A 17336-nucleotide genomic window follows, 5' to 3' on the forward strand; every position below is an offset into this window, starting at 1 on the left:
AGCAGATGACACTATATTCGACAGGGAATAAATCCTGTTGGAAAGCGTGTTCATGCCATTGTCGACAACAGCCAATGTATTTTCCAAATTCTCTTTATAAAGTTGCCGTAAACGTGCAGCAGCCTCAATTTGAGAAAGTTTCCAAATTTCATTATACATGGCATATAAAAAACGTTTCGAGCGTTGCTTTCTAGGACCTAATAGGAAATCTTGTAGGTCTATACTGTCAGAAAGAGTATTCAGGTGTTGTTTCACCGCTGTTAAGGTGTTCGTTTGTATCCATTGTTGGCACAGCTTGCCCACACTGTATGTCGTAATTATACCAGCATGCTGACCTGACAAAAAGCGAGGGTCTGGTCTATGAATGGAAAAAAACCCTGAAGAGTTCAAAAAACGCCTTTGACACTCATCAGTATCGGTGGGCCATACCAACCATCCCCCGGGACTGGAAAGTGAATAATTATAGTCACCAGCCTTAACCAATGCATCTAGCCTTTCCTCAGAAACATTTAGAAAGTGTTGCCTACCTGTAAATTTTGTCGGTGTAGGGATACTGGGTGTGTTTAGATCCTTTATTTTAGCTAATCCCAGACATGATGTCTGCTCAACAGTGTCATTTAAAAAAATCATTTGCACAGGAATTAAGCAAGCTCGAAACAAAGCCTCCCTACCCTGTATCTGCCAATCTTGCGTCCCCCATACACTCTTCAAATCGATAGTGTTCTTCCAATAATCATAACCCTCAATCGAAAGTCGGGAAACAAAGGGATCTGAATAAATCCGTTTTGTATCTGTTAGCAACAATTTTCTAATGTGTGTTTTAGGTAATTTAAAATAATAAGAGTCAGCTTTTGTTGTATCATGCCCAGAAAAGTATGTGAATTTGTCACTGTAATACTTCGGACTCCCCACCCGTGGTGTTGAACAATGTTCCTATTGTGTGTAGTTAAAAAGAGGCCTATATCTAGTTGCACGGTCCAGGTAGTGATGTCCCCAATTATTATAGCAGAACATTTCACCATAATTCATTGTAAAATCATATACATCATCACTTCCAAAAGCGGAGTAGTCCTTCATTTCAGTTAGCATGGAATCCACTGTTTGGACATCCCAATCATCAGAGACAACATTAGGTGTAATAACATCAGACATAGAAATTTTGAACACGTATGGTATTTGAATTATCTCTGTAGGCCCGTTTATATCGAATGGAACTTTGTCCCAAACAATCCCATCAGAAATTGGAATAGCTGTAATATTGACGGGGGACAAATCACGTCGGACCTTATGTGATGAATGATGAGGTGTTAAAATTACATCAACAGGCTCCACTGAGGAGCGATCAGTAATATAGTGACCATTAATTAGTAAAAAGAAAACAGTCACAAAACCAATCCATAAAAACAATGCAATAAATGTCAAACAGAACCAGAGATAGTTCCATGGACATATCAAATAGTTCTTTTTAAGCCATTGATAGAACTTGCTACCTCTGGAAAGTTTGTCAGTCTCAGTTGAGGATGAATCTGAAGAAAAATCATCAATGTCCACAAAATAGCCAGAGGAAGTCTCCGCAAACACAGGACTCATCGAATTCCCATCCACTGTTCTTGGAGGTTCATGATAGATGACGTTACCAGTCGTGGAAGTGTTCGTGTAAAATACAGCCAAATCATGTAGCGGTGTGTTCTCCGAAGGTGTTACAGGAACCAACAAAAGTTCATTTTCTGCCCTCCCCATGGTCGAGGAAGTGTCTGGAACAGCAGCTGACATAGTTGTATAGTCAGTAGTAGCGATGGTCATCCTACTATGTAGAGGGATGTCCTGTTGGGTAGTGAGAGGGGATCGGGAACCACCCAAGGGACCTCCTGGTCTACTGTGAAGAATCGGCCACATGGTGTAATTTGATGTCATCAATGGAGATGAATCTGTTTGATTTGGAACCAGACAATGGCGGAAGGATGACAGTCCTGGTGCCTTTTATCCCCAAGACCGGTACAGGTGCTCTGTATGCTGGACCAAATTCTTTTCTCACAGCGATCTTCTCACGAACCAGATCCCCAACGTTAGGAATCCAGCCAGTCGAAGTTTTCGCCAAATCCCTTATTCCCAAGGTGGCAGCGCTTGCAGATGATTTATCATCACGGAATTGTTGAAGCTCCTGTAAAACAGCGAGACGTTCTTTTATGTCAAATGGTGTTTCTGCTGCCACCATACCAGGGGCATCAAGATCGGGAACATACATAGTTGTCCCAAAGAGAACCTCATATGGAGACTTGCCCCTCAAGGACCGTCTTGGCAGATTATTCAGTGCTCTCTGGACCCCACCTAGGTGATGTAACCAACTACGGCCTCAACCTAATACTCGAGCTGTTAAGGACTGCTTTAGATCACGATTCCGCCTCTCCACGACCGAATTTCCCTCTGGATGGTATGGTGAGGAGTAATGGAGTTCAACACCCATCGTCCTCATGGTGTCCCTGAAAGCCTTAGAGGCAAATGCAGGGCCCTGGTCCGAATGGAATGCTGCAACCGCATATGTACCGATAAAGATCAGCAAATCTTTCATAACAGTCCGGGCGTCAGCCGACCGCTGTGGCCATACCCACAGGAATCTAGAACAGGAATCTACAGCCACTAAAATGTATTTGTATGCACCATCAGGTTGCAAAGGACCACAATGGTCCAGGTACACACAATGGAGTGGTTTGTCTGACACTAAGAGAGATGTCTGCGGAGGGCGTCTGATAGTCGAGCCCTTAATCTGCTGACAAATGTCACAGCAAAGGACATACTGTTTAGTCCGTCTGCATAGACCAGGCCACCAGTACCGTTGTTGTAGAATGGTGATAGTGGCCTGTATACCAGCATGTGCAGAAGCGACACCCTCAGGTGCAGCTGTAATCAATTCCAATCTCTGATCTTCATTTGGGATCACTCGATCACCAACATCTGGAATTGTTGCAAAAGCAACATTCTGTGCACTGATATGATATGTATAGTTCGTAGGGTATCCTTTCGGAAGGGGCTTGCCTGCAGCCGAGGCTTTAACGGCAAGCAGTATTTCATTATCCAACCTCGTCCGAGAACGAGTCACTGCAGCCACAGAAGCCGTAGCTACTGAAGCTTTGGCTGCTTAGTCAGCCAATGTATTACCGGCAACATGTATTCCTACACGTTGGTGCCCCAATGTATGAACTACATGGACACATGGCAGCTTATCCTTAAGATCAGCCACCCTTCCCCACAAAATTTTGTGTTTAATGGTGTTCCCTTTAGAATCTCTAAACCCGTTCAGTATCCAATGATTGAGGTATTCATTGTATGACTGGACGCAGTAATACGAATCACAGACGATCAAAGTCTGTGTTCCTGGCTCTGAATGTTCGAGCGCTAGAAGAAGAGTCTTAAGCTCGGCCAACTGGGCTGTGCAGTCCCCTAAGGTCTGAGTGTACGTGTTATGAGGATGAAAAACTCCGTCTTCCATTACCCCGCACACGGCTGCGCAAGCTGTCGAGTATTGATGTTTAGTACCCACAGCCGGTTGTGCCGATCCGTCAGTGTTAATGATGGTATCATAACTGTCTATTGGCAATATGTGTAAGGGAGCGGGGTACTCCTGTTCATACTGAAGAAATTCTTGTGTCTGAAGTCTTTGGTCAAACACATAATCAACATAAGTGGCGGTCAGAGATGTTGCCCATTGAATCCAGCGTGGATGCAATGCCTTAGCGTTAGGAACGCTCGCTTAAGTGACAGCCTCTAAGGCCGGAACCGGGGAGACAACAACAATGCGTTTCCCCTGGGCAAGCGGTCTCTCCTTTATGACGGCAATCTGAACTGCCGTCAGGATTTTTTCAGTAGGAGCAAAACGTTTTTCTGCATTGGAGTACAAATGTGATTTGTATGCTATTGGCACCGTGTCCCCCTCATTAAAGGTGACATAGGTAAATCCTAGGGCACCAGCTATTATTCTGATGACCAAATTTGTTTTATTGTCCCGTGTGTACAAGTGTCTAGCTTCTATCATGTCTCGTTGTATGTCCCTTAGGATGTGTGTGTGTTCAATTGTCCATCGCCTGCCAGAATAATTGGGCTGAATTAAGTCATATAGGGGGTGATTTTAACCTTGGCGGACGGCGGAGGCCGTCCGCCAAGGTACCGCCGCCAAATGACCGCACCGCGGTCAAAAGACCGCGGCGGCCATTCAAACATTTCCTCTGGGCCGGCGGGCGCTCTCCAAAAGAGCGCCCGCTGGCCCAGAGGAAATGCCCCTGCAACGAGGACGCCGGCTCAGAATTGAGCCGGCGTAGTTGCAGGGGTGCGACGGGTGCAGTTGCACCCGTCGCGTATTTCAGTGTCTGCAAAGCAGACACTGAAATACTTTTTGGGGCCCTCTTACGGGGGCCCCTGCGGCACCCCCTACCGCCATCCTGTTCATGGCGGGTTTCGCGCCATGAACAGGATGGCGGTAGGGGGTGTCTGAATCCTCATGGCGGTTTACCCTTTCTGACCGCGGCTGAACCGCCGCGGTCAGAATGCCCTCGGGAGCACCGCCAGCCTGTTGGCGGTGCTCCCGTGGTCGGTGACCCTGGCGGTCACCGGCCGCCAGGGTCAGAATGACCCCCATAGTGGTTTTACGCGTTCAGCATAATCTGGAATATATGTTCTGCCAAAATTAAAGAAACCCAGTAATGACTGTCATTTCTTAAGCGTGTTCGGAGGCTGTAGCTGAGCACACTTCTCTAGGAAGTGTGGGACCAAGCTCTTCCCCTCGTTTGATAGTTCATATCCTAGGAACAATACACTAAGAAAGGCTATCTTGCTTTTCTTAAAATTAAATGTATATCCGAAGGCGGCAAATCTCAAAATTATCCGATCGACCCTGGCAAGATGAATGTCAAGTGTGTCATCAGTGAGATAGATATCATCCACATATGATAATGCCTCGGAATCAAGCTCCATTAATATTGATGTGACACGGGCCGAAAACAGTCCTGGGCTGTTTTTATTGCCTTGTGGTAAACGACAAAAGCGTTTCTGAGAACCATAGGAAAATGCACTTAGGTCTCTACTTTCATGTGCTAAATTCTGGCAGAAAAAACCATTAGTTATATCCAATGTAGTTTTGTATTTTTTACGCACTATATTATTAATTAGCGCTGTGCTGTGTGAATTTTGTATAGCATAAGTGCGTGCATGACTATTCAAGTGCCTATAATCAACCACTATTCTATATGAATGATCAGGTTTCGCAACGGGAAATAGCGGATTATTTATTGCCGATGTACAGGGCTCAATTACTCCCTGGTACTCAAGTTGTGACAGTATCTCCGTCACTGGAGCTTTTGCCTCATTTTTAACAGGGTATTGTGGCTGCGGGTGTGGTGTAGACCGAACGGGAATAACATGGCAAGGAGAGTCCTTGTCCCATCCTACATGATTACGGTATAATGCAGGTGCCTGTGCTAAAGCCCATTCAGCAGCTAATGCTCGTTTGTCTGTCTCCGGAACAAGATTGGAGAAAGAAGGCAAAATGACATCTTCCCCATGTGGGAGCATGCAGACATGTAAAGGTGGCCAGTCTCTCTCAGCCAACAGGATATCACTAGTAAGTTCATCCCAGAATATTACACCAATAATGCGTTCCACGTCTCCCTCTATCTGAATTGTTAAATCAAAAACCCGATCGGGTGGAAGTACGCGGCCATCCGCCGTTTCAACTGCGATGTAATCGCTAGTTGCTGTCGCATCCAGATGATCTTTCAGATTCTGGCGACATATCGTGACCTCTGCCGCGCTGTCCAACAGAGTCACTGCCCACTTCTTGTTCCTCAACAGTGTTCTCAATACTACTGCATTTTTAATGGTCAGTGCAGCCACTTTTTTCTTTTTAAATTGTGGCTTTTGTTGAGGAGTCTTTTCTTCTTTTTTAACAGTAGACTGTGGCGAGTCTTTCTTTTCTTTCACGTATTCCGGACGTCGATCTTGACGGCCCCCTCTCTTGCTACGTCTATCCGGTGCGTCCTGAAAGGAACGAGAAGGACGTGAATCAGAATATCTGTCTGGAGTTCTAATGTTATCCCTATTTCTGAGATTATATCTCCTTTCGGAGTACTCCAGATGAGGAGAATCAGCTCTTTTGTTTCTCCTATCCTTGAAATCTTTTTGTTTTTCCCAGCGCTTCTTAGAGCCCTCTTGTGCCTGCTTTGTACCTTCCTTATGGGTGGTACTTGGTATGTCCAATTTTTTAGGTTTGGCTCCCAGCCCATCCCGTCCTATACTAGTATAGGTATCAGAGATTATTTTGGGTAGCTGTCTCTCTTGTTCCTGGTATGGAGTTTCCCGGAGACGCTGGCGGATCGCCAGTGCTACTGCTTCCCCTTTAATATTACTCAATATTATCGAGGAGACGGCGTCAAAATTACGCATCAATTTCATCCCCAGATCTAGGGCTGGTGCAGCCCCATGCTCATTTTGTATTTGTTTCAATACTTCCGGCAAATTGGCCAGTGTAGGGGTACCATGCGTGGTAGTATAAACGGCAGCGAAGACTGTACCCCAAGTGGCACATTCATCAACCGAGGGATCTATCCCGAATGGCAAGCACATAGTGAGCAATCTATGTTTCTCCTGTGGCCCCGTATGGGGGAACACAGCTTCCAGCTGATTTGTTTTCTGAGCAATCCAGAACGGTATTTTTTCTCGATCCGAGGGCACTTTACCCATAATGGTATGCACCGTTTGTGGATTTATCCCAGTAGCCAATTGATATCCACCAGCTACTGGCGGTGCTGGACGCGCTGGTGTAGTGTTCAATGTTCGCATTACGAACTGGACCAATCGTCTATATAATGCCACTAATTCATTATATAATATCCTTAAATCTACAAGCGGCATAGTCTGTATGCCTGGGTGAGGTGTATATGTGGCAAACATGGGCCACGTAGGCCCTTCATTACTTAAAGGACCTAGCCTCACCCGCCGCAGTATATGTGGTAGGGCGCCTTCAAACCAGTTTTGATGCTCCTGATATGTGAGCGATATTTCATGATACTGGTATGCTTCGTACCTTACGGGTACGTCCGCAATGTCATAAGTGTGAAATGTGTGCGTTCGTTGGTCAGCCTCAGGAAAGGCAACCCAACAATAAAACGTTTCCGTTTGGTATGCTTCAGTTGCTTCTATAATCAAAGTAACTTCCCCGCCCTCTTCTGTAAGGCCATGCGCTAATAAATGTTGTGTAAGTGCATGTCTAGCATTTGCAGGAATGTCTATGGTATTAGCCATAGTTGTTTAGAGAAACGGAACACCAAAATAGGGGAAGTTTTTCCTTTTGTGAGTTCGAGCTCGAACAGCCTACAGCCTAAGCAGGTGTTACCTGTTTGGCTGAGGAGGATTCTCCCAAAAACCACGGACGTCTCTGTATAATGGTACTGAGGGTACCTGTTGTCTGTGAGACAGTGATAGTCAGGGTATCCGTAGATTAGTGCCTAAACACCATCGTTGGTGGCGCCATGTCGTAGTTTGGACTCTTGCTCTGAGCAAGACTGCTGGTCTCAGGATGACAGTACTTTCGTTCGTAGGTGACTAAGGGCCTGATTATGACCCTGGCGGACGGCGGAGGCCGTCAGCCAAGGTACCGCCGCTGAATGACCACACCGCGGTCAAAAGACCGCGGCGGCCATTTAGACATTTCCTCTGGGCCGGCGGGCGCTCTCCAAAAGAGCGCCCGCCGGCCCAGAGGAAATGCCCCTGCAACGAGGACGCCGGCTCAGAATTGAGCCGGCGGAGTTGCAGGGGTGCGACGGGTGCAGTTGCACCCGTCGCGTATTTCAGTGTCTGCTTAGCAGACACTGAAATACTTTTCGGGGCCCTCTTCCGGGGGCCCCTGCCGTGCCCATGCCACCCCTGCGGCACCCCCTACCGCCATCCTGTTCCTGGCGGTTCGCCCGCCAGGAACAGGATGGCGGTAGGGGGTGTCAGAATCCCCCATGGCGGCGCAGCAAGCTGCGCCGCCATGGGGGATTCTAAGGGCAGCGGTAAACTGGCGGGAGACCGCCGGTTTGCCTCTTCTGACCGCGGCTGAACCGCCGCGGTCAGAATGCCCTGCGGGGCACCGCCGGCCTGTCGGTGGTGCTCCCGCCGACCCTGGCCCCGGCGGTCTTGTACCGCCGGGGTCAGAATCACCCCCTAAGTCTCTTCCTACAACTATTTTTAACTGTTGTCCAAACCTTACCGGCTTACTAGCAGTACCTCACCAAAAACACAATAGTAAAAGGTGATTTGTAGCAGTCGCTTACACATGGACTCAAAATACAATATCTCAGGGTTGTCGTGGTTAAACGGAGATTACCCTTTTCTCACAGATTTATAATGTCTCATACAAACAAAGGCAATAACACAGATGCAGTAAAGTTATAATAGTTTTTATTCAACATAACTGCAATTTGTGATAAGTTGCATGAACTGCAATGATTAGCATAATGAATATACCAAGCAACAGTATTGTAAAGAGGAGAGTCATTGTTATAAAGACCCCCACCATTATGCAATATAAGATAAAAATATATGTATATGTAAAAGATGGAATAAGCCCTAATACCCTAAGGAGAGTAGGTCTAACCTCCTACCTAAAAAGGAAGAGCTGGGTTCGTTAAACCTAATCTGCCAAAACTGTGTCCATGAGAGGAACCCCCAACCCTCGTTACCTTGGAATGAGGTCTCTATCTCAGACTCCGCAGGGACACGAAGACTGGATCAGTGTCAAGATGACTGCAGCATCGGTATCAGCGATGGTGTCGATGCCCTCTGGTCGGAATCCCTCTGATTATCTGTCTAAAAGTGTGTTGTATTTATACAGATCTACAAGGTCCCCTGACATAAGTGTTATTCATAACAATAGATAACAGGCATGCTTGGGACGGCAATTAATATCAACAATCCCTCGAAAGTATAGAGAGGGAAAATCCCTAAGTGTGAATGCCTACTGTATGTTTGTCTTTCGTGCTTGATCTTGACGCCTTGGCGCAATGACACTGATAATAGAACCCATAACAAGTGGCCTAACTATAAACAAGGCCGCCATTTTAAAGGAAAATAAATAATTAAATGGACTATGACAGAGCAAGCTAAGTAGGTTAAAAGTCACTGGGTGACGGGGGCACGAGTTTACAAGCCTACGGCTAAGCTAACTCCTGTTATCCCGCTAAAACAAACTAGGATTCACTGCACTTTCTTCAAGCTAACAATCTAAAAACCAACTTCACTAAAAGATGTATTTTTAAATTGTGAGTTCAGAGACCCCAAACTCCACATTTCCATTTACTCACAAAGGGTATTTGCACTTCAATAATATTTAAAGTCAGCCTCCATGTTAACCTATGGGAGAGATAGGCCTTGCAACAGTGAAGACTGAATGTAGAAGTATTGTACTGTTAGGACATGTAACAATCAATCAATCAGGGATTTGTTAAGCGCACTACTCACCCGTGAGGGTCTTAAGCGCTGAGGAGGGGAGGGGGGAGAAGGTGGGGGGGAGGTGCCGCTACTGCTCGAACAGCCAGGTCTTGAGAAATTTCCTGAAGGAAAGGAGGTCTTTGGTCTGGTGCAAGTGGGTGGGATGAGTGTTCCACGTTTGGGCGGCGAGGTGCGAGAATGATATACCGCTGGTTGTAGTTCTGCGGATGCATGGGACGGTTGCAAGGGCGAGGTCGGCAGAGTGGAGATGCCGGGTCGGGGTATAGAAGGAGAGTCGACTGTTGAGGTATTCTCGTCCGGTGTTGTGCAGTGCTTTGTGATCATGGGTGAGGAGTTTGAAGATGATTCTCTTGTTGACTGGGAGCCAGTGCAGGTTTTTCAGGTGGTCTGTGATGTGGTAGTGGTGGGGGATGTCAAGGATGAGGAGTGCAGAGACGTTCTGGATGAATTGCAGCCTCTTTTGGAGTTTGGCCGTAGTTCCTGCGTAGAGGGCATTGCTGTAGTCCAGTTTGCTGCTTACAAGGGATTGGGTGACTGTTCTTCTGGTTTCAGTGGGTACCCAATTGTAGATCTTTCAGGGCATGCGGAAGGTGTTGAAGCAGGAGGAGGAGATGGCGTTGACTTGCTGGGTCATGGATAGTGAGGGGTCCAAGATGAATCCTAGGTTGTGTGCGTGGTCGGTGGGAGTCGGAGCGGTTCCGAGAGTGGCAGGCCACCAGGAGTCATCCCATGCGTAAGGGTCTTAAGCGCTGAGGAGGGGAGCCGTCAACAAACAGCTGACCACCTTCCTGGAAGACAACAACCTGCTCGACCCTTCACAAACCGGATTCCGAACCAACCACAGCACGGAAACCGCCCTCATCTCAGTCACAGACGACATCAGAACCCTGATGGACAACGGTGAAACAGTCGCCCTCATTCTCCTCGACCTCTCGGCTGCCTTTGACACCGTCTGTCACCGCACCCTAATCACCCGCCTACGCTCCACCGGGATCCAAGGCCAGGCCCTGGACTGGATCGCCTTCTTCCTCGCTAACCGCTCCCAAAGAGTTTACCTCCCTCCGTTTCGCTCAGAACCCACCAAGATCATCTGCGGCGTACCTCAAGGCTCATCGCTCAGCCCGACACTCTTCAATGTCTACATGAGCCCCCTCGCCGACATCGTACGCAAGCACGACATCATCATCACCTCCTACGCCGACGACACCCAACTTGTACTCTCCCTCACCAAGGACCCCGCCAGCGCCAAGACCAACCTACAAGAGGGTATGAAGGACGTCGCAGATTGGATGAGGCTCAGCCGCCTAAAGCTGAACTCTGAAAAAACGGAAGTCCTCATCCTCGGCAACACCCCGTCCGCCTGGGACGACTCCTGGTGGCCCACGGCCCTCGGCACCGCACCGACCCCCGCAGACCACGCCCGCAACCTCGGCTTCATCTTGGACCCTCTTCTCACCATGACCAAGCAAGTCAACGCCGTGTCCTCCGCCTGCTTCCTCACTCTCCGCATGCTCCGTAAGATCTTCCGCTGGATCCCCGCCGACACCAGAAAAACCGTGACCCACGCCCTCGTCACGAGCCGCCTGGACTATGGCAACACCCTCTACGCCGGGACCACAGCCAAACTCCAAAACCGCCTGCAACGCATCCAAAACGCCTCGGCCCGCCTCATCCTCGACATACCCCGCAACAGCCACATCTCCGCACACCTGAGACACCTGCATTGGCTCCCAGTCAGCAAAAGGATCACCTTCCGTCTTCTCACCCACGCACACAAAGCCCTCCACAACAAGGGACCGGAATACCTCAACAGACGCCTCAGCTTCTACGTCCCCACCCACCCCCTCCGCTCCGCTGGCCTCGCACTTGCTGCCGTCCCTCGCACCCGCCGCTCCACGGCGGGTGGGAGATCTTTCTCCTTCCTGGCGGCCAAGACCTGGAACTCCCTCCCCACCAGCCTCAGGACCACCCAGGACCACTCCGCTTTCCGGAGACTCCTAAAGACTTGGCTGTTCGAGCAGCGATAACCCCCCCTTTCCCCCCTAGCGCCTTGAGACCCGCACGGGTGAGTAGCGCGCTTTATAAATGTTAATGATTTGATTTGATTTGATTTAGCCGAAGATGAGGACTTCCGTCTTGTCAGAATAGAGTTTTAGGCAGCTGCTCTTCATCCATTCGGTGATGGCCTTCATTCCTTCATGGAGGTAGGTCTTGGCAGAGTCCTTGGTGAGGGAAAGGATCAGCTTGGTGTCGGCGTATGAGATGATGTTGAGGTTGTGGATTGGGCCATGTAGACATTGAAGAGAGCCGGGCTGAAGGACGAACCCTGGGGTACGCCTCAGATGATTTTGGTGGCCTCCAGGAGAAATGGGGGGAGGCGGACTCTCTGGGTTCTGCTGGTGAGATAGGAGGTGACCCAGTCCAGGGCTCTGTCTCGGATTCCAGCATTGCTGAGGCATCCCATCTTTAACATACCCTGCACCCTGCCCCTGAGGCTTTCTGGGGCCTACCTTAGAGGTGCCTTATATGCATAAAAAGGGAAGTATCAGGCCTGGCAAGTGGGTACATTTGCCAAGTCAAATGGGTAGTGCAAAACTGCACACACAGACACTGCAGTGGCAGATCTATGCTATGTTTATAGGGCTACTAATGTGGGGTGCACAACCAGTGCTGCCGGACCACTAGCAGCATTTGCTTTACAGGCCCAGGGCACCTTTAGTGCATATAACTAGAGACTTGCTAGTAAATCAGATATGCCAAACATGGATAAACCAATCAACAATACAATTTACACAGAGAGCACATGCACTTTTTCGAACTGGTTAGCAGTGGTAAGGTGCCCAGAGTCCTACAGCCTCAAAAACAGGTCAGAAAAAATAGGAGGAAGGAGGCAAAAAGATTGGGGATGACCCTGCAAAAAGGGCCAGGTCCAAAACAACCCCCTACCAGCCTAAAGCGAGGAGAAGTCAATCAATACCTTGATGGACTTCCCTGATTGGGGCGATAAAAAAAGGGACCCAGTCCCACAACAGCAGGGGCATGTTCCAGTGCTATGCCTTCTTGACTCCAGTTGGATCCCTCTGTCCATGCTTTCATGGCCCACTAAGCTAAGCCATGAGGAACCCCTCTCCTGACCTGTGGATACCATCTGGCAGCCCCATACCTTACTTTGCTCACAGATGTATCCCAGGGGGCAGACAGTACCACCATAGCCAACACAGTGCTGTAGCCCACTCATTCCACGGGGTGTGACTCCTGTCCCTCCCCCAGGGGCAACTCTGTCCACCAGGACAGCAAGACACAGTTGCCACTGACAGCTGTCAGGGATGAGAGCCAGGCCCAGGCCTTTCAAGACTCCCCAGCCACTGTGACTGTAAAGAGTGGGGGCAATAGCCCCAGGTGCCTGGCACCCTTTGACCACTCTCCCTCCCATCAGGTCAGGGATGACAGCCTGACATTGGTCCTCCCCTCTGAGGCTCGGTACCCTCCCCCTAGGAGCAGTACCCCCAGTGTCCATAATTGTCAGCCTGCTTGTAGAAGCAGTCCTGCACAGTTCTCCCACCAGTGGGGGGGATGTTAACCTACAACTGGTCTTACAACCTGGGGTATGTGCCCTCAGGTTGTACTAGGGTCAGGGGTGAGGCTGCCCTCCCACTATCCTTCCTTCTGGGGTCCTGCACCCCACTACTAAGAGTGCCCTCCCCCAGAATTCAACATGGTAGGTGCACTGTTAGCAGTAGCCCCTCCCTCCAGGTCAGGGGGGAACCCTGAACCTGGTCCTTCAATACACAGCCTGTACCCTTGGATTGAACTGGAGTCAGGGGTGAGTTTCTCCCTCCCCTGCCCCTGCTCCCAGGGTTCTGCATCCCCCCACCATAGAGAGTACCCCTAGAAGTCAAACCATTGGGGTGACTGGGCAAACACCCCCCATTAGGTCAGGGTTTACCCCCCTTCCTGAAGCTCACGACTAGGGTTTGTACCCTCAGACTGGACCATTGCCTGGCAATCCACGACTTCCTGGGGAGCACACCTACCCCCATCAAGTCAGAGCTTACCCCCTGGACCTGACCATCCAACCCAGAGTCACCACCCTTGGGCTGGACCACTGCCTGGCAAGCCAGGACTTCCTGGTGAGGGGCACCTATCCCCACCAGGGAAACACCTTCCCTAAGGGCTACACAAGAGGCTGGCTGGTGCTGATCCCCTGACCTCTGCCTACATGGCAGAGCCTGGTTGCCCCCAGCCCAGAAATAGTATCACCAAGGTCATTTCTGGGGACTCTGACCTCAGAGCTCACCCCTAGCAATCCAGGTTCTCCACTGGGGCCCACAACCCCCTCTCATTCTTCTGTCTGGACTCCTGCACCCCCCTCACTAGGAGTGGTACTGCCAGACACCAGAGCTGGTGGAACTCTGGCTAAAGCCGAACACCCTCAAGTTCTTCCAACACTATGGGGTCTCCTTCAGAAGATGGCCCTACGGTACAGGCTAGGCTCCTCTTCTGGTGTTCACTTATGGAACCCTCCAAGACCTGGGACTAGATTTTGGGCACTCTGGGACTCAGCCCACTGCCATTCCCACATGGGATCCCTCACGGTAGGAGGCTGGCCTGGTTTGTAGCAGGTACCTTGGGTACTTACACCTTATACCAGGTCCAGTTAGCCATTAGCAGTGAAATATAGTAGTGTTCTAGCAGCTTAGGCTGATAGAAGTAGCTATAGCAGAGCAGCGTAGGCTGAACTAGGAGACATGCAAAGCTCATGCAATACCACTTAAAGTTACACAGTACCTATACACAAGTAAAGACAAAAAATAAAGGTAGTTTATTTGGGTGACATAGTACCAAAAATATCTTAGAGGCAATACTCCTTCTGGAGGTAAGTATTATACACAATATATACACTAGACACCAAAATAAGGCAAGTAATTAGACAAAGGATAGTGAAAGCAATAGGAAATGCTATAGAATGCAATGGGAGAAAATAGGTCTAGGGGCAACACAAACCATATACTGAGAAAGTAGAATACGAATCACGAATTCCCCCCTACACAAGTGTACTGTCTGTAGAATCGCTGGGAGAGTAAGAATACCGCAAAGGTAAGTAAATTACCCCACCCCAGAGCCCAGAAAAGCAGGAGTAAAGTACTGAAAGTTTCCTTAGGACACACTATACCTCGTGATTGGAATTATTGCAAGAACCAACCAAGTCTGCAAACAACAAATGGTAGATTCCTGGACCTGAAGATCTGCAAAGGAAGGAGACCAAGTCCAGAAGTTGAAAAAAGTTCCAGGAAGGACAGGAGCCCCTGCCAACCCAGAAGAGGGTGCAAAATTAGAGTCCCCGGTTGGATGAAGACTGCCATGGCAGCTGGCATGGCGGGCCACACCGCCACATAATGTACCCATGGAAGGCCGCCATAGGCAGCCCTCAATCACCGCCAGGCTGCCTCCGTCAGGCAGCCTGGCGGCGGTCGGTATCATTATATGACAGGGCAGTGGTGCTGCCCCTCGGATAATGATCCCTTAGCCTCCAACCTTTTCTGGCAAAAGGGGTGCACTGGGGCACCCCTGGGGGCCCCTGCACTGCCCATGGCAGTGCTCCATCGCGCAGATCACTGCCCGATTTACAGGCAATGATCTGCACGATGGGTGCAGCTGCCCCCGCCGCACAGAGGCATTGGCTGAGCCTCCATGTGGAGCCACCATCAATGTCCCGGCCAGGCATGTTTCTGCCCGCCGGCCCACAGGAATGTTCTTTATATGGCCGGCGGGGTTCCAGTGTCGCTGGCGGTCAGTAGTGAGGCCGCCAGGATGAATACAGCGGTTTCGACCGCCGTGTTCATAATGAGGGCCTTAGTAACTTTGCACCTAACCTTCAGCAAGTGAAGGTTAGACATATAGGTGACTTATAAGTTACTTAAGTGCAGTGAAAATGGCTGTGAAATAGTGTGTGCACTATTTTACATAGGCTGCAGTGGCAGTCCTGTGAAAGGTTTTGTCTGAGCTCCTTATGGGTGGCAAACGAAATGCTTCAGCCCTTAAGGATCTCCTGGAACCCCAATGCCCTGGGTACGTAGGCACCATATACTACTGATTTATAAGCGGGTCCAGTGTGCCAAATTAAATTGGTAAATAAAGTCACTAGCCTATTGTGACAAATTTAAAAGCAGAGAGAACATAAACACTGAGGTTCTGGTTACCAGAGCCTCAGTGACACAGTCAAACACTAAACACACCACACACATTAGGCCATAAACTACGAGCACTGGGGTCCTGACCAGGAGGATTCCAGTGAGACAGGCATCCCAGTGCCTATCTCACTGGGATCCTGAGGGTCAGGACCCCAGTGAGACAGGCAAAAACATAATGACATACAGGTAAAAATGGGGGTAACATGCAAAGAAAGATGATACTTTCCTAAACTCACCCATCCCACTACACTGGCACCTACCTGGCACACTGTAATCCTTTCCCACGTCACCAGGTTGGGAAATACCTTGACCACTCCCTTCAGGACATCCCAAATGCCTCTTCAGGCCCTCTTGTACTCCCCCAGACTTCTGCCTCCAGTTCAAGTTCCCTGGTGTTGGTGCAGCTCTGGAAAACAAGCACTGGACATGTGCTCTCCAGCAATCACATCACACAGCCTCTCACTTGAGTTAACCAAACTACCCTTCACCCAACTATCCAGTGACTCAGTCTGGAAAAAGTACCCCACATCACCCTCCTGAGACTGGTGGGACAATATCTGACTGTCCCTGACACTCAACTTACACTCTTCCGGAGTGTCTCCACAACCAGGACCTCTACCTGGGGGGAACCTCTCTCCCTGTCACTCTCACCTAGAGCCTGTAGAGTGTACCCCACTACAAGGAATATGTCTCTCCATGCCAGTTCCCCAATCCACCCCAGGAACCCTGTGCATCACTGGAGCCACCTCATACCCCTAAACCTCCTGGTGTATGTTAACCCCCTCATTCAAGTTGGGCACCAAGTATCTGGGCATGTGTACTTCTTCATCAGTATTTAATGTAATCCTTTTGCTGCCACCATTTAGCCAGACTCAGCCCTCATGACTTCCAGCTTCCTCAATCTTAGCTCATAAGCCAAGAGTATCCTTTTCTCCTCTAAGGCCATCCTCCTCTCTCCCATTTCCATCTTCAAATCCATCCTCAACTTCTCTAACTCCAACTGATGAGCCCTCTCTGCCTGTCTGCCCTCCAACTCTTCAGGAGTCAGACCCTTGGATGATACACTGCTACCTGCCCTGGAGACCCTCCCTCCATACATAGTAGGCACATCCACTACACCATTGTGAACATTCTGCACCACCTCACCCTCATCATCCTCCTCTGTGTGACCCTCAGCCTCATTGGCTGTCACCCAGGCCCTCAGTGCCTTTTGCAGCTCCTTCTTCCCGGTGGAGCTCTTAATGAGACAGGGAAGATCCTTACAAAACTGCTTCATTTGAGCCACTGTATATCCTCCAGTTTCTCCAACTCAAAAACAGCTTCTGCAGACACAGCTGATGCATCCCCAGATTGAGACATGATGGTAAGGGTCACCCAAGAGTGCAAAGTTCCAAGAAAACAGAGAGTTCCCAAGAGAAGTTAAAAAAAAGGATCACCAAAAATATGGAAGCAGGAAAAAAGTTAAAAAAAAAAAAAAACACAAATACAAATACAAGAAGTATGTGGTCAAGTTTTGATCTGCACTGAAAACAGTAGTGGACACTTAATCACTGTATGTTAAGTACAAATACAAGTTCAATCCCACCCCTGCCACCAATGTTAGAAATGGGGTCTTTGGTTGGCAATCAGGTTACCCCCTGTCTAAACAAGGACCCTCACTCTAGT

The sequence above is a fragment of the Pleurodeles waltl genome, chromosome 10 (genome assembly GCF_031143425.1).
Source record: "Pleurodeles waltl isolate 20211129_DDA chromosome 10, aPleWal1.hap1.20221129, whole genome shotgun sequence".
NCBI lineage: Eukaryota > Metazoa > Chordata > Amphibia > Caudata > Salamandridae > Pleurodeles > Pleurodeles waltl.